Source organism: Amblyomma maculatum, chromosome 9 (genome assembly GCF_055883805.1).
Source record: "Amblyomma maculatum isolate TAMU_Amacu chromosome 9, ASM5588380v1, whole genome shotgun sequence".
In the NCBI taxonomy this organism is placed as follows: domain Eukaryota; kingdom Metazoa; phylum Arthropoda; class Arachnida; order Ixodida; family Ixodidae; genus Amblyomma; species Amblyomma maculatum.
This window is the reverse complement of record NC_139352.1, coordinates 80,700,232-80,718,668: the sequence shown is the minus strand read 5'-3', so window position 1 is coordinate 80,718,668 and position 18,437 is coordinate 80,700,232. Positions and strand designations below refer to the sequence as shown.

The following is an 18,437-nucleotide window of genomic DNA, read 5'->3' as shown; positions in this document are numbered from 1 at the left end:
GTTGCTTGTCGCGTTGTCTTGATTGTTGTAGGCCAAATTGCTCGAGCTGTCTGAAACTCAACCACATGTCTAAACAAGCACTCGGCTCCCGTCTGAAGAGACCAGGTCAAAAGAAAACTGCCATTGTTGTTCGAGAAAAGCCCACACTCAAGACGTTCAGGACCCACGTATTCCTAGAAAACCAAACGTGCTGCTTTACATAGTCACACATATACAAGCGCACGAAAAAAAAAAACCTGATTATCAATTTGGATACATGGTGAGGAACATCTCGGACCGCTTAGAAAGAGCGGCTAAGCGCGTCCGCATTCCCATTTAACTTCCCCTTTTTGTATCTTATTTCAAAATTGTACTGCTGTAAAATCAAGCTCCACCTAAGAAGGCGACTGATCTTCGATGTCGCAGTTTGCAGCCAAGCCAGGGGACAATGGTCCGTCTCTACGGTGAATTTGGCCCCTCCAAGATAACACTGCAATTTTTGAATGGCCCATACAATGCAAGCGCATTCTTTCTCTGACGCGCAATAAGCCCTCTCTCTAGAACTCAGTTTTCTGCTCAAGTAGAGCACGGGGTGCTCATTACCGTCGTCATCTCTCTGGCAGAGAACAGCACCTAACCCTCGATCACTGGCATCACACTGGACCGTGAATTCTCGGTCATAGTCTGGAGCTCGCAATACCGGACGGCTAATCAGCACAGCCTTCAGGTTTACGAAGGAGGCTTCCTTTTGTTCGTCCCAGACTACATTTGTCGGTTCTGTCTTGCGGAGAGCGTCGGTCAGAGGGCTAGCCAAAGCTGAATAGTTAGGGATGTAGTGATTGTAATATCCCGTCAGACCTAGGAATGCTCGAATTTCCGTCTTCGTGCTCGGCCGCGGGTAGTCTGCTACCGCAGAAATCTTAATCTCGCTGGGTTTCCTGAAACCTTGACCTACATTGTGACCCAAGTAGTCCACGGTCGCCCTTGCCAGGCAACATTTCTCGGCCGTTACGGTTAGTCCAGCTTGACGCAAAAGGCTCAGTACAGCTCTTAGATGTACCATATGGTCCGCCCATGAGTCGGAAAAAACCGCAATGTCATCTAAATAAGGCACCGCGAATGTTTCACACCCATTTAAAACCCTATCCATGAGTCGGGAAAAACAAAATGGAGCATTTTTGAGCCCGAAACTCATCATTGTTGGCTGGTAGCTGCCCGTCGGAGTGACGAAAGCCGCGTATCTGCTGGCGCGTTCAGTGAGCGGTACTTGCCAGTATCCTCGAGTAAGGTCCAGCGTAGTCACATATGCCGCTCTACTGACCTGTTCTACTCTCTCCTCAATATTCGGAATAGGATACACTTGATCCCTGGTGAGAGAATTTAGCTTTCGGTAGTCTACCACAGGCCTAGGGTCTTTACCTGGAGCTTCTACTAAGATCATAGGCGAAGCATAATCGCTTTCCGAGGGTTTTATTACTCCCAATTCCAGCATGCGAGTTACTTCCCTATCCAGAATTTCTCTTTGCCTTGGAGAGAATCGGTAGCACCTTGATCGCACTGGCACGTCTGAAGTCAGCTCAATATCGTGCTCAGTCAAATCAGTCCTGCCTGGCCTGTCCACGAAGCAGGCCTCAAACTCTGTTATTATTTCGCCCAGATCGGACAGCTGGGATTTCTTTAGTTCTCCTCTCTGCTCCGTCTTTTTGTGAAGCTCCTGAGCGTTGCTTCCTTTTCCGCTGAGGCAAATCAAGTTATCCCCCATCTCCTCGGGAAGGTTTAACGTTAGATTTACCACGGCTTCCTTCTGCACATAGGGCTTCATAAGATTGCAATGATAAATGCGCACTGCTTTACGCCTATCGGGGATTTTCACTGCGTAGTTAGTGTCAGAAAGCTTTGCAACGACTTCAGCAGGTCCTTCCCACTGTACTTCGAGCTTATTCTTGGGATCATTGGCTTGCTCCATAGCTAAGTCCTCTCGGGTTCCACTTAAAAGTCTCGTGAGATTACTAGACACTGGCGGCAAGAGGTTACTTTCAAGAACGTCCTCATTCCGTGTCTTATCAAGCTCACTTTCATGTTGACTTATCTGAGATGCCTCGCTCTCAAAGTTTTCTGGCCCGCTATTTTCCGCATTTACCACTGTTTTAACTGCCGTTTCCTCCGCTGTTGATTTTTCTGAAATGAGCAGTGTAGCTAGTTCTCGCGCCTTTGAACGTGTTAAGGCCTGCACATCTCTGTCTCCGAAAATCAGAAGGCAAGCTTTGACCTTCTCGTAGTTGTCCGCGTCCTCCTTGTTTAGCCGCGCGACAACCTCCGCTGCCTCGCAGGGCAGAACCGTCAATAATCTCTGAGACCACGTGTCTCGCTGGAAGGACAGTTCTTCGCAAGTTCGCTCAAAGTTACCCAGATACAGACCGATATCCCCTGATATCACATATGGCTGCATGTACTTTGACATCTTGAAATCTGCCTCCTTGTTGAGAAGAGGTACCGCTAGCTGGGGACAATTGCCCGACCTCTTGCTCAACTCTACTTCTAATTTCCGGAGCTCAATTTCTAGCTCCCGCTTTTTTGCTTCTCTCTCAAGTTCACGCTCCCTTTCCTCTTTTTCCCTCTGACGTTCGCGCTCTCTTTCCTCTTTTTCCCTCTGACGTTCGCGCTCCCTTTCCTCTTTTTCCCTCTTTTCCTCTTTTTCCCGCTCTTTCTGCTGTCTGAGCTGTTCCTCCTTTTTTTGGGCGATGAGGTTCCATGCTTCACTGAGCTCCTCATCATCGGCTCCCAAATCTGTGATTGCCTTTATAATCAAAGGTTTTCGTGCCAAACCACTTGTATCAATTCCCAATTCCTCACACAATAGCAACAGGTCCGGTTTCTGCAGCTTTTGTAGGTCCATGATCGCTCCGAGTGTCGGCTACTTCCAAAACAACTGTGCAAACTACCAACCTAAAGGCGTTTCCACACTCTCTTTACCAGTTCTAAAATCTAACCCTGTTCTAGAACCTGGTCCACATCAGAAGAAAAGCCAAGCACTCACCCACACATGCGATCGATGTTCCGAGCTGCTCTCTTGTTGGCCGATTGTTGTTCCTGCTTGTTGCTTGAGATGCCACCTCCGATCACAAGGTGTTGTGGCTTGTAGCTTCAGATCCACCTCCAATCACCAGATGTTGTGGCTTGTAGATTCAGATCCCAACGCTGGGCACCAGTCGTTGTGCTTGTAGATTCAGATCCCACCGCTGATCACCAGTTGTCGTGACGCTGGGGCTATGGCGACCCGGCCTTCACTTGGTAGCGTGCAGAGACTCCGGGTTGAAGAAGGACTGAATCTTCGAAGTTGGTAAAATATGTACAAGCAGGTTTACTGGCACTTTGAGAAACGTATTTACAAGAATATTTACATCAAGAAGAAGGGTACATCAGCAAAATGACAAGCGTTAAGAGTTCATAGCGAGAAGCGACTGGATGAGCCGTTTACCCAGGGCCCAGAGCGACATTTCGTGCTCTGCAGCGTCCTTAAAACCCCCTATGTCCAGCCCCTCTCTGAAGATGCTGACCAACCAAATCCAGGGCACGCCCCTCAGGTATCGGCATCCAATCGAACACATCACTGCACTGATGGTCTGAAGCACTGACTGGTCCGGCATTCATTCGTTGGGCGTGATCACTTGTTGGCGGGAAAAGCTTGGGAACGGCGAGGAGAGGAGGTACATTTCTATTCTTTAGCAAAGAAACCACAGGCTGGTTCTGACAAGGGGTTTTACTTCTCAGAAACCCGAGTGCACGTGGCGCCGCATAGGGCTCCCAACATGGTCCCTTTTCGACAATTGCAAATCTTTCCTGCATTCCCGGGAAATCACTTAATGGCCGTATGAGTCATGCTCCTTTCTTGTCCTGCACGTCAGCGGACATGTCACTCTGTCGTCTCCTTTGAAAAGTAGACATTCCTCACTGGACGATAGCTCTTCTCGACTGGAAGGGAGAACAAAAGAAAGAAAGCACTTCCTGCTATTTCCCTCAGGGGGACGTTTCTTTGTGTTTTTCCAGACGTTCTCTTGACAAGGTCAATTTGGCATTTGCAGGTTGTCCACAAAGCAAAACATGCTTACAAAACAGGATTCCTGGAACCAGGCTCACTTAGAGCCATTGGACCATCACCACATATTCACAAAACTTATCCATGCCCACAGGCGAACAATAGAGCGCGCAATTGCGGATGCTTGGTCGTAACAGTGCTTTCTTCCCAATGTAAGTTTATAATGCTGAGAAAATGTTCTTTGTCCTTGTCAGAGAGATTTCGAATGAGTGATTGGCGCGCAATTTGAGAGTACCAAGGACTAAAATAGGTAAGCAAGTGAATTAATGTGACGTGCAGGATGCGACGTAACGCAAGCGGAAGTAGTACTTTCTAACTGCGCGCCAATTTCTTTCTGTGCCCTTTTTCGGCTATACTTAATAATATATTATTATTATTATTATTATTATTATTATTATTATTATTATTATTATTATTATTATTATTATTATTATTATTATTATTAAGTAGAGCCGAAAAAGAGCATAGGAAGAAATTGGCGCGCAATTTGAAAGTACTAAATACTAAAATGGGTAAACAAGAGGTGAATTAAGCAGCTAGAAGCAACCAGCAGCATCCGTGCTTTCGCATTACTCCAATGCAGATTCTGCAGTGCTCTTTAATTTCTTCAACGCCTGTACGATTGTCCGCAGGGAATTCGCTTCTCCTGGACAAACAGTTCAAATCAAATGACACCGTGTGGTTTTGGAGTGCCTGAGAAGGAAGCCTTTAACGCAAGCGTGCTTACATCACTAATTTTTCCACAGTTTCTGAGGTCTGCGACGCACATAGCACTCGCACACTTTAATGGATACGGAATCGTGGAAGGCACAACACCGATACAAATATACGCAAGATGGGTACTTAGAAGAAGACAGTGAAAAATACAGGGTTATAGTAAGCGTAGCTTTTCTTCTTCTTTTCTTTTTTTTTTTTTACACTCGTATATTCCAACTTTTGCGTAGCCCCTCGTGTGTTAGGCCGGATGCCCACCTTTGCTTTGTCCGGAGTCAGAGTTTCGGTGCTTTGCGTAGCGCCCCGTCTCCCCACTGGCAAGGACCCCCCGTAGGAAGGTATGGACAATTTTGATTTATTCTAACTCTTAATTCGCAGGGATTGCTGCATCCCAACGGCGCAGTTGATGCCGTGCACGAGGTAACGTACATATAGCTAGCAAAGCAAGCGCGTAACAACTGTTATCTAACCTATATGTACGCCAATACGGGCAGGTTAGAGAGCACGGAAACGTGTCAAAATGGCAACCGGGCTCCATCTTCACCAGTTCCGAAAAGAGCGTGGTAGATATCTGTATGTAGCTTCACAACACGATTGTACAGCTTCGGCCGACACCACAGTGAACGAATCGCGAGCCAAAGAATGGCGGTGGCGGTAACCGCGCTTACTAGAGAGATTTAGCTTACCGTGATCCGCGATCCGCCACCGTGACTCTCTACTGCGTGTGGGCGGGGCGCTCAAGCTGATTGGTCCCGACGTGGCAGGTCTGTGTGCAGGTCTGTATGCATGTGGCGTCATCTATCGGCGTCAAGGGGGGTCTGGGCATGCGCAATGGAACGCGCGGTGGCGGATCACGGTAGCGGATCGCGGATCACGGTGTGCTAAAACTCTCTACTACCGCGACAGCCACGGTGTTTTGAGGGAACCCACCGGCTCTGTCAGCAGCGTGTTTTCTTTTCCCCGAGACTAGACATGAAATGCACACATTTCATAACCTGGTTTGGCTTTTGGGGAGAAGAATGCGCAGCATGTGTCTCAATTAGTCACTGTGAACGCTATATTTAAAATGAACGGCATACAATTAAAGATACGCATGCCATCGGTTCGAATCCCTATCGGAAACTAACATCCGCTTGCTAAATGGTAAGCGAAATGGTATGACGTCACCCTAAACGGCGCATAACGAACGGTTGGGTCGCAACTTTGAGACGAAATCACGCGCGTATTATTTTTTTTTTCTTTTTTCGACGAGCGGCGACGCCTTTTCGATCGAACGAGCTCCATACGGTGCGTGTAATAATCCGTCTACCCTCTCTTAAAACGAAGACACGCCTGATGAAAGTGTTTTTCTGCGAGCGTACACGTCTCTGTAATCCGTAGTTCACCACACGCCTCCTCTTCTCGAGAAACGCGCCTCGCAACCATTCGGAAAGCGGGGGATACAGGGTGGCGGCGCTGGGCATCGAACCCCCGCACTCCCGAATACGAGGAACAGCTAGAAGAAGTATGAAAGGGAACATGAGCGCGCGTGGCCTCCGGGCTTTACAAAGCGCTGCCACCAACACAAGACGAGAGTAGGTGGCACCAAGGGTATGCTCCGAAAAAGCAGCCGACCAAGCTTACTTTAGACGCCTTTACCATTGATTGTTATCACCTGCCGGTGACAGCGCATTTGAAAACGTGGAGGCCACGCGCTCCCGCGTTCCCTTTCATATTTCTTTATTTATGGTGTACATGCTCCAGGAGGTGCCGCCCGCAATCGCCCATCTTACAAGGCTCGCCACGTGGACGAAGTATATAACGCCACGTCACGCAGCTGACGCCACAGGCTCCCTCTACTTACTGCTAGGGTGGAGAACAAAGTAGACGCGAACGGCGGCAGTGTTCTATTCTAGTTAAATAAAGTATACTTCGAAGATAGCGTCAAAACAGGCACAGTCTTGTTTTCTCCTTGTTCACCTATTGTTACCGAAACATGCGGGAAGAGACTTTTTTTTTTTTTTTTTTTTTTTAAGCGTGTCTGCGAATGTCTCGGCGGCCCCCCTGCCAAGGGAAAACACAATGCACATCTCTCTCCATAGCGCCCCTCCGAAGCGAAAAAAACGAAGGAAAAACAAACAAAAAAAAAAGCGCATCCCGAGATATACCACGCAAGTCGCCGTCTACACAACGACCGATATTGGACCGTGTGCGCGCGCGAAATGTGCGCGAAGCCGCCGTCAGAAGAGGAGGAGGAGGAGGTTAAAAAAAAAAAAATCTCCACAAGCTGCACCGCGACGCGCCGGACAGATTAGTACTCAAATAAGAAAGAAGGAGAAAAGCAGGGCAAAAAACGAAATAGCTAACACATGTTGTTCTCTGCATGCAACAGCGCACGCAAGGGTGGCGCGCGACGAAAGGAGGAAACTCTCACTCCCGCGCGCGTTGAAGAGGAGGAAGAAGAGGGGGCAATGGAGGGAGCGATACAGAGGGCTATACATTGTATACCCGCAAGCACAGAGCATAACGTTTGCGCACGACATCATGCATTCATCACTGCCGTGTCAATGTCAGACAAGGCCCGGACGACTACGGACGCTTAGGCCAGCGCGATCTCGAGTAGATCGCGGAAACGTAAACAACAAAAGGAGGAAGAAAAAAAAAAATGGAAACCGAACATAAAAAGGCAGAGTGACGGGGACTGGGTCTGTTTTTTCTTTCTCTTTACTTTAGGTGATGCGAAATAAACGAATAAGAAATGAGAGGTGGCGATTAAAACGAGGATTAAACAAAACAAGAAGAATCGCGTGCCCTTTGGAGGCTGCTTGCTCAGCAATGCAGACGACAACGACGGTGGGGGTCCAGAAATGCCGGACGCCACCACGCGTATTTATCTGAAGCGCGAGGCGGCGCGGATATCTTTCCCCCTCGATGCATTGCTCTTTCGAGTTGTTTGCGCGTGTGTGGCGAGCACTGGACAGCTGGGCTAACTAAAGAAGAGCCCCCTCGCCACTTCGGTTCTTCACACGGCCACCGGGGTTCTCGAGAAATGTACTACATGCCGGCGCAAACATTTTCGCGCGCGCTTATCGGGGAGGAAACCACAACGAACGAAACACTTCGGAATTCGAAGCGGCGCAAAACAACGTACGCTGTATCGAAAGAACAATGCCAGGCAGTCTATACGCGCCGACATTCATTTTTCAGGTCGTAATCAACACGTGCATGGTTGGCGAGAACAGCAGCCTAAGCTATGATACAAAGTAAGGGGGTAAAAAAAAATGCATTAAGGGTGCGGCAGATTAGCAGGGAAGATTTCTGACAGTGTAGTGGAATCCATGGATCGATCAATTACGCTTGTTTCATGAGCAGAAGTATTGGCGAAGTAAAGATGTGTTATTCTTTTCTGTTGTCTTCTCTACTTCGGACTTTAGAAATTCACGGAAACTCGACAGAGACAAGGCCAATTATTTTTAAACAGGAAATGTATACATTAACAGACTTGCAATGAACAACAAACTTTCTGGACGCACCGCGGACCCTGTCCCCGGCTACTAGGGCGTAGGATCTCTGCACACCTTGTTCCAGAAAAGTCGACAAATGAAATACAGATGCGGTGGCAACTAAACGGGAAAATACCCCCCATCATCTGCGCACATGAATTTGAAGATTTGCAATTCGTCAAAAGCAATGTTAGGGTTTTTTTTTTCTTTTTTTTTAAGATTACTCCCGCATTGCACAGCATCGCGTATCACACGCGCAACCGTCCCCAAAGGCTGACGGGACGAACACGAGCCTCTCGAACAGACCTGATCGATGCCAGCAGCCAACACTAGAACATCTGACACATGAGTTCTTCGAGAACACTGTACCTATGCCATAGTCTACGCCATAGAATTGTTTCGGTGAGAATTGGCTTACTTCATATATAATGCAGGTAACCTGAAATCCATACCTCCAGCCCAGGATTCAATGTACAAAAATGGCAGAGCGCTCGCCCCATCAAGCCATGAGCCAAGGCAATAAGTGTTTTTTTTTTTTCTTTTTTTTTTTTTTTTGGGGGGGGGGGGGGGGGACTCGCGTGCCCCATAAACTGCTGAAGCCAGGTGTAAACACGCAGCTACGCGCCCGATTCGCTTTTATGCGCGCTTACTAAATATGCCAAGTATATGACAGCACTCCCAACCTCGTACAGAACACTGCGCCGTCATATTATTCGCCGCACTGGTCGCATTCGAAAACGACCTCCCTGTCCCCGCGCTTTCGCCGAACAATATACGAACGCCAATAAGCGGACAAGACGGAACGCTTCAAAGCTCTTCATTGCGTACATATCTGCCCTCTTCTCTTCGATAGCGGGTTACAGGCTAAACTGAGTATAGTTTTCGGCTCGAGTGCTTCCCGCATCTGCAGACTTTGAACTGAGGCGAGATCTTGTGGCAAGTTATAGTTAACGGCTATGCATACGTGCTGCAATTAATTAAAGCCGCAAGTCGCGAGGCTCCGTCCTGTCATGCGCGCACGTTACCATTCTGTCTTCCTAAGTATATATAAGCAACTAAGCGCGCGCACACATACACCGTATTTCAACCACTATACCTAAGCGAAAAAACCGTATGAGTCATAATAACCTCATACAGATTTCTCATACTAACTCATGCAAATCTCATACAATCTCATATATTTCTCATACGTTGAATGATACTTGTATTAGATGATATGAGATTTATATGAGTTTAGTATAAAACATGCATGCACTGTGCTGCCCAATTAATTTGCCTTCGGAAAAGAAATGTAAACTGAATGCGCCACGTTACGAAAGCTCGCGCCGCATGATATGTAGCTAATGGGCCCACGTACGATCGGCGGCCCATCCCACGCATTTATGAATCTTCAGTGAAAAAAAGAAACAAAAAAGACGAAACCATTTAACAGCGTTGCACAGTGCATCTTGACGTAACGCTCGACTGTGTGCAAGATCGAAGACGTGTGCGAATATCTCTGTCGTTAAAAACCTGCTCGGTAACAGCCAGTATGCAAATAAATGAGCGAGATAGGAAGCAGATTTTTTTTTCCGACCTTTTTCGGCTCGGATTCAATTCTTTTCTGGCCCACTCATTTTTTGAAGAACCCCTCGAGGGCAGACAGAAGCTGACCGTTCACCGCAAATTAAAAAAGAAAAAAGGGAGACGTTCATTGAAAGCGGAGTTTCCGTATAAGGCGCCATAAATAAGGTGACTGCATCTGAGGTGCAAGTTAGCAAGGAAATGACTAAATAGCTGACCGATTTATAACAACATTGGAGATATACAAGAATAAATAAAAGCCGAAAATGATGGCAATTTCAGAGAGGCGCTCTTTTTATACCCTATCCGTCCATGCAGGTCCACATGTCTCGCGATATGTCTGAGGTCGAGAAATGTCTCTGTGTAACCAACTCGGCCAAACGGCTACGCTTGACGTATTAATGCATTACGTTCCTCAGCGTGATGAAGTCGTCATGAAACGAATCCCCGGTCAAAGGGACGCCTAATGCTCTGGCCACAGACATAAATACACCCCCTTCATATTCCGCTCCGGCGCCCAGAGATATACAGCGGAAAACCTGAGTAACGAACTAAATGAACTGTGAAATACCGAGGCCACGTGACAATGTCAGACTTAAGCTCTAAATGCAGATCAGCTCCAGGTGTTGCGAGGTGGTGCTAGTAGTAGTAGTAGTAGTAGTAGTAGTAGTAGTAGTAGTAGTAGTAGTAGTAGTAGTAGTAGTAGTAGTAGTAGTAGTAGTAGTAGTAATAGCAGTAGTAGTAGTAATAGCAGTAGTAGTAGTAGTAGTACCAGTAGTAGTAGTAGTAGTAGCCGCAGTAATAGCAGTAGTAGTAGTAGTAGTAGTAGTAGTAGTAGTAGTAGTAGTAGTAGTAGTAGTAGTAGTAGTAGTAGTAGTAGTAGTAGTAGTAGTAGTAGTAGTAGTAGCTAGTTTAATACCGACGCTAATGACGAGCCGCCGTTGCAACTGCAGGCCGAACGGGTGCCATGGCTCTCACCGATGTGCCCTACACCTACTTAGTTTTCAAAATTCAAAAATCCAATACGGCTATTGATAATTCGTCACAATTATAACCAGTTTACCGCTACCTTGACCACCGTTAACTGGTCCGGAATTTCTGCCAGGAAATTCAGGGGAAAATCAGGGGGCACTTTCGCCTGAAATCAACTTCTTAATGTTTCACTACATTCTTCCTTAGGTAACAAGAAAAAGTGTTAACAGCAGACTACTTTTTACCACGGAGGAATACACGTGCTGCACTTCTTGCCGAGCGTCGCAACGATTTTAGTTGGTGCGTATCTTCCAGGCCCACAATGAAGCGCTCGTGCTCCCCAACACCCCCGCACGCACCGCCAACAAGCCTGAAAATGCAGCACGATTTCCCTGCATCTCTGAGGTGGAACCGATCGGTTGCTTGCGGTCTTGGCACCGTAAAACGAGGCAGATGTATCCCTCGAACGGTTCCCGCCTGTCGACTCCCTAAGATATTTCCCAGAAGGTCGTGTTCTTTCTCTTGGTGCTCTTTGCCTTCGGATTGCCGGGTTCCAAGGAAAGTTGAGAGAAATCAATGACGAACACTTTTTGTTTTGCTATAACGTTACTAAAATGAACTATATATAAGGAAAAAAAATATGCACGAGGTTATACTACAGACGTTACAACTTCTAAGAATTCAAGCGCAACAAAAGCGGCAAGCAGATAGAGGAGAGGAAACAGGACATGCGCTGCCTTTATCTGTGTGCCGCCTTTGTTGCGCTTTAATTCTAAGAAGCAATTGCACCGATATGTTCCGCAAAGTGTATCACTGAAATAATCTGGAATGACTTGCAACATAAACATTCTGGTCACCCCTGGCGCCCTCTCTGGCCTACTCGAGCATGGCCACTGCCCACCTACCCCCACCCGACAAATGAACAAAGAAAAGCAGTGCGGTGGCGCTTGAAGAGGAAACATCCACCTCCATTTGCGCACATCGATGTTAAAGATTCAAACTATCTACCTGTGACATCACTTTGGAGCTTCAAAATTACCCTTTCCTTCACTGCAACCCCCCCGCCCTTTACCTCCGGCTAGTCGTTGGGATAGAAGCTGGGTACAGCGCATAATACTTACATTGAGCTTCATGCCATGGACGAATCTGACGATCAGATTTCATTCGCTATTGAAAAAGCGGGAGGGGAGGGGATAACCAATAGTACCTGCGAGGCAGGGGCGATCTTAATTCCTTAATCTCGACAGCAATAAAAGGCAGAAGGTTGCAGAAAATGGACTGGGTCGTTATTAGCGGCGTTTACATGAACTCGACAGGGGCGGGTTGAGTTGAATTGTCCAGTCGAAAACCGGTTACCGGGTTCATGTTAAACCCCGTCAGGTCGAAAAGACGACGGGTCGAGCCCAGTCAACTCCCGCGCAGGGGGTGAGGTGACTGGACTCGACTACGCTGCAGGAAGCATGTAAACACTGTCGGGTTGAGTCGGGGCACAGTGAGAGAGGAGAACAGTACGGAAAACGCTAGAGTGCGCGGGAGAAAAACCGGAATCGGGTGCTGTCTGCTAGTTCTTCGCCTCGATGCGAGGTACCGCCGTAATCGCCGCTCGTCCTGAGCCGGTTCTGCGCTCGTCGGGTTGGGTTCATGTAAACACAGTAGGGTCGAGTCATACATAACCTCATTTGGTCGAGTCCACTCAACTGAACTCTCCAACTCCTGCGCTGCACCTCATTTCTGCTCCCAAAACAGGTTCGGCAGCCGCGGTGAAGGGGTTTTCGCGGTGCAGAGACGGTGACTTCAGAGTTTTGCAGAGGGCCCATACGTAAAAAGTGATGTCAGGATTTCTCAGCTTCCTTTGTATTTGCCCCCCATTTGCATAACATCGCGTAGCACACGCGCAGTACCAAAGCGGTTGCTCCGTTTCCAAGTCCATGTCGTTCACTGATGCGATAGCAGAACCTTGTATTATGTTTCCATATAGCGAAAAATAAGGTAGCGAAACACACACACACACACACACACACACACACACACACACACACACACACACACACACACACACACACACACACACACACACACACACACACACACACACACACACACACACACACACACACACACACACACACACACACACACACACACACACACACACACACACACACACACACACACCACACACACACACACAACTATTCGGCGAACCTTCTACACCCGGGCACACTCGGCAGTTTTAGTTGGCAAAAGGCCGGTCTATCCGTGTTTTGTCTCAACCACAATGGCCGTGCTGAAATTCTGGAATGGAATACAAGGAAAGACTGCGAGTAGAGGAGCGGTTTTCCCGATCGAATCGACCATCGCTCTGTCCTCTGTTCTCCTGTTTTCACCGGCTTGCCGCTTCGTAACAATATCATGCATGCCCAAGCCAGTCGGCCTTCAGTATACCGCGGACTGACACTTCTCGCCACGATGCGTTTCTTTTTCTTTCCTTTTATATTTTTTTTCTCTCCAAAAGCCAGATACTGCTGCGTTAGGCCGGGCGAGAGGATCGCTCGTGTTTGCGAAACCCCGCAAGCCTGCGAGCGCTTGCTCAAACAAACAACATTGCTATCCCCAATGCTGGCCCGATAAAGCGGCGGCACAACAGGCGCTCCAATGCCCCCACGAGCACCTACCTCCTACACTTCTTCCATTTGCCTCAGCCAGGTTATCCCGACTCGCCCCTTGCGTCAGGAAACCGCAATACCACTCGGCGCAACGGACAGGTTTCTGCCACCACCGGAGGGGCAGTCAATAAGCGATTCAAACAACACGACACGACACGCACAAGGGTTGACCTAAAGCCCCAAGATCGCGGGGTTTGCCCTGTAGTGTGGAACACAGCCGCCGTAGTAGCTTGGCGAGCGCTGTCACTGCGACGAAGGTAAAATGCAACAGGCGTCCCTTTGTTGCAAACGCTGAAGCTTATAAGCCGTATTGTGGGAATCTTGAGCACCGAGGCTAAAAAGCTGTAGAGGATGAGGAACCGTCTGATCCTCGCCTCTGGGTATTTTCGCAGCTTTATAGGCGCCGAACAAGTGGGGCCCGGGCAACCCTGTAACTCGTGCGCTTCTGCAAGGTATACATACATACCGTGATCCGCTTCTGAGGTGACCGAGGTGCGCCAGCGCAGTGACGGGCGTGCGGAGTATAGCACTCGGGGATTATAGTGCCCCGGAATATATCACGGAGGGCGGTACTATTCCTCCGATCAGTAACCAACCAATCGCTAAATACTGTCTGTATATGTAAACATACACATACAAAAAAAAATTGGCACATATTGAAGAGAATTAATTGTGAGCCCAATATATATGTCAGAAAGCTTTCCTTACAAATAAACCCTGTCACGAGGAGCCGGAGGCAATTAAAATCCGCAACACCCCTCAAATTCGTGACGATGCGTTGCGGGAGGGCAGCTTTGGTCAAAGAGTTCGGTGAAGGCATATATTAGGTTCTCCTTTCCCGTTGTCTTCTAGGACTTACGGGTCTTACGCAAACTTGAGAGGGATCAAAGAAAAATTACTTAAAGTAGGGAATGTGCACGAACTATTGATTAACAACTACTTCAACGGAGAAACTTTTTGGCCAAAACGCGAGCCTCCCCTGTGGCTACTCGACAGTACCCACCTATAGCTCCAGAAAAGTCGGCCTCTGAAATAGTGCAGTGGAAATTAGATGGAAAACTATACCATACCCCTTCCCCCCTCAGAAGCAGGATATAAACTAGACTCTATCCCCTGACGTCAGTTTAGAGCCAAGAGCATGGTGCAAGAATACCGTCATGAGTGATGCCACAATATCCTTCGTTACAGTTACCGGCGGACTGCGTAACGTCGCGTAATGGCCCCGTCGCCAGCACAAGAACATCTGACGCCTCCTCCGCCGAGCTCGACGGCCCATGCGGTCATTCAGTTCATTGAAGCACATGCCGCTCGCTGTAAGCATGTCAGAAGGAACGCCGCAGAGAGAAAAATAAACGCTGGATTTCTGTCCCTCTTGCTGACAATTCCAAAAAAAAAAAAAAAAAAAAAAGCGTCGAACCTTAGAAGCTCCACGACAGTGTATATTTCGCCTCCGCAAGGTGCATTCAGAGACTCAATTACCTTCCAAGCGATTCTCTCGAATGGGAGGCCGTCGCGCGCGGTTTGGATAACCTGTCCTATGAGGGACACCGCAATGGAGTGATTCGGATTAATTTCGATCACCCGGGCTTCCTCAACGCGCACTGACACTACACCGTATCAGGCTATGTGTAAGGTGGAGGCAAACTTGCCTTTATCAAAGCCCAATCTTCACTACCTAGCGCATGTTACACGAGTTAGCACTGGAGTGCGTGAATAGAGGAGTTCCCGCGAAGTCCAGGCGCGACAACGGGCCAGCAGAAATGCATTTATCAAAAAGAAGGTGTGTAGTTTTGATTTTTCTGAAGCATAAGCCTCAAACGCTATCACGAGCCAGACAAACTGTCATGGGCAGGGAAATGCCGACATACAGAACCTAAGGAACCATATGGAATTTCCATATTGCTAGTATTCATTATGTTGGAACGAATAACACAACTATTTTCCGTCAGCGATGAAACTGATTAGGAACTACGTAGAAAAAAATGAGCACCACGTGCCACCAGTGAGATCCAGAAGCACAAAGCCACAGCAAACAACGCAAAAAAAAAAAAAAAAGTACATGAGGCAGTGCTAACAGACTGCTGCTACCTTTATTATATGCAACTAGCATTTGCTTCGCTTAGGAAAGCTAACTAGCTTGAAGCACGATAACGCACTTTCTCTGGGGAACAAGTTAAGGTGGAAAACAATGTGTTCCTATGAAATACAGTTATGTTCCCTTCTCAATTCGTCGAGCTTTCTGCGTTGAGAAAAAGCGTGTTTTACTGTGACCGCTACGTGGCATAGTGCGAAATTTCGTGTAATGCGCGCACGTGTAATCCGAAGACCGCGCATAAAATGACCCCACGGAAGCGCGCCACATTCCTGCCGCATGGGGGCCCACCGTTTCGGCCACCACACTACTGGAGCATATGATATCGAATGCCCCAAAACAAACACGCCGCTGGCACAACGCTCGCCAAAAGGAAAAGACAAACGCGCACACGAATGCGTTCATTCCCTGTAGCGTGAATCGAAATCTACGCTGATTTAATGAGAGCGAGACGGAGAAAAAAAAATAATCACTGCGCTTCCGTAATGAGACCAGAATCAAAATCAATCACATCCGAGAGATACATAATCATGAAATGCCAGTATACACTTTGGTCGGATACTCGAACGATATCGAAGCCGCGCAATCTCTCGACACACACGAGCTAACCGCGCCCAGGAAATATTTCCGCCCGATGCGTCGACCCTAGAGAACCGATAGCGGGGAGGGGGACGGACCGCAATTCGATGCGCACGTGTCCAGAAAAGTTCCGCAGCAAGCGGCAGCGAAAATAGTAATAAAAAAAAACGCTGCGGTTCATCTTCCTCCTATTTATTTACTTTCTACCTCCTTGCTCCCGGCTCCGGGATCTCGAATGAAACGGAGAAGCGGCGCTGGCGGCCAGCAGCTCAAGTCGAATCGACATCGAACGAGCGGGCGACCCACCACCGATCGTCGTCGCCGTCCAAGCAAGAGAGCGCGCGCGTTCACAGCGCGCGCCAAGGCGGTCAACAATCTTGGGGCAATACACTCCCGAGCCGAGGGCGCGCGATGCGAGGCAACGTCGCTGACATTTTATCGGCCTTTTTCTTGGTATTATCCGCGACGAAGCGCTGCCGCTACTGCTCCTTTCTCGGTACTTGCAGAGACCTCTCCCTCAGCACTCCGACACCCAGTGCCTCCCTCCGCAATGCGCTCCTCCCAGCAGTGGCGGCGAACTCGCCTAAAAACGCAACCGAATCGCTTACCGCCCGCCACCTCTCCCTTCTCCAGAGCGGCTTCGTCCCTTTCCACAACCGCCTACCGCCAACCCCTTTCGCCCGGCGCATCAAGCATGGGCGAAAAAAAAAATAATTAAACTCGCTCCTCCTCCCCCACCTCAAAAACAGAAGTTTTGCGACAGAGAGGAGGAGTCCGTGCCGCAGAAAAACACGCATTCGCGCGCCAGCCCTCGCAACACCGCTGTTATTATTGCTTCCATTTTCTTTTCGGCCTTCCTTTCTCGGACACCCCTTACCCCTTTCAATCGTACGGCGCTATTTCTTCGCCGGCTTCCCTGACAACCAGACATACAAATGCATACAGCTACGGTCGAACCCCCACGCGCAACGCGGCAGAGTGAGAAAGGAGCGAGGATGAGAAGGCGCAAGGAAAGGGCGCGCACACGCACGGGATGACGCAAATCGAACTGTTTACCACCAGCGCGCAGAAGGGGCACGGCCGCGACGACATTGCGCAAAGGCTCCCCAGGCTTCCCGCGAGGCAAAGACCTGCCTCCTCAAGTGCTGGGGACCGAATCTCCCTAGGCCCATCCGCGTCCTCCCTGCCCTCGCGGTACGCCGCAAACGCTTCCCGTTCACGCGGCTCTCCGCTACGGGGCCGGAGGAGCCAATCCCGCCTTCCGCGCTGTCTCCCATTCAGCGGCCGATTGAAACCGCCTCCTTTTCTCGTCGTAATACACGCTTCTTGCAGCTCCCCGCCACCCACGCAAAGCGAGAATGGTAGACGAACATGTGTGACACATGGGACCTAGTTGAGTTTTATGTGTTTATGCGTCTTGAGTGTTCGTATTGCCAGACTGACGTTGAGCATCAATTACAAGTATTCCGCAACTGAATCGACATGATATGAATTGCGCTAATTCAAGGCACCCACGCACCTCCCCCGCATGTACATACATTATGTTGAGGCATGCAAAAGGAAAGAAAAATAAAGAGCCTCTGGTTGCATGCCTCAACATAACATATGTACATGCGGGGGAGGTGCGTGGGTGCCCTGAATTAGCGCAATTCATAGCATGTCGATTGTACAGTTGAAATGCGCTTCCAAGCTGAAGCTACACTTACATAAGGGCTACCACGTACCGGGGGTGGAAAGGGGCGACAGGAGGAGGGAGCCATTATTTTCTGGCCTTTTATTTAAAAAAAAAAAGGGGGGGGGGGAGCGTAGGCTTCACTGTGGTTTTCATGTGAACTGTTTTTCGCTTGCACCCACCTCCCTTCCAAGCGCACATTCCTCAATATCGCGACCGCCTTTCATTAGCCTGCCTTTCGGCACGGCTTAAATTTCCGATATTTCTCGCGAAAAATTACAACCCTGCCGAGATGCTCCTCTGCGCTTAAAGTAATATTTCCCAGGCCCTACAACGAACGCTACTGGTGCGTTTGAACATTGTAACACTCAATAAAGGTGAGAGAATAGTGAACGTGTAGAGCATAAACAAATTGTTTCCATGCCATGGAAATTGACATATATTTTCTTACGCGGCACGAGGGGTGTGCGGAAGCAGTTGAATAAGCACTGCCTTCAGCCACGTTTTGCGCCGTGTTTATAGGAACACCATTTCTGTCGTAACACTGAGAAATGCATGCGTCCAATACCACACCACAAATACGCATATAGCTATACGCTTCACGCCAGGAAATTGAGACCGC

At 48.6% G+C, this 18,437-nt stretch overlaps 1 protein-coding gene across 4 annotated transcripts in view; it reads right to left on the bottom strand.

Moving 5' to 3' along the window:
- The window catches only part of mon2 (Mon2 homolog, regulator of endosome-to-Golgi trafficking), a 239,330-nt gene that overhangs the window by 163,583 nt on the left and 57,310 nt on the right, over nucleotides 1-18,437 (bottom strand). The window lies entirely within an intron of this gene.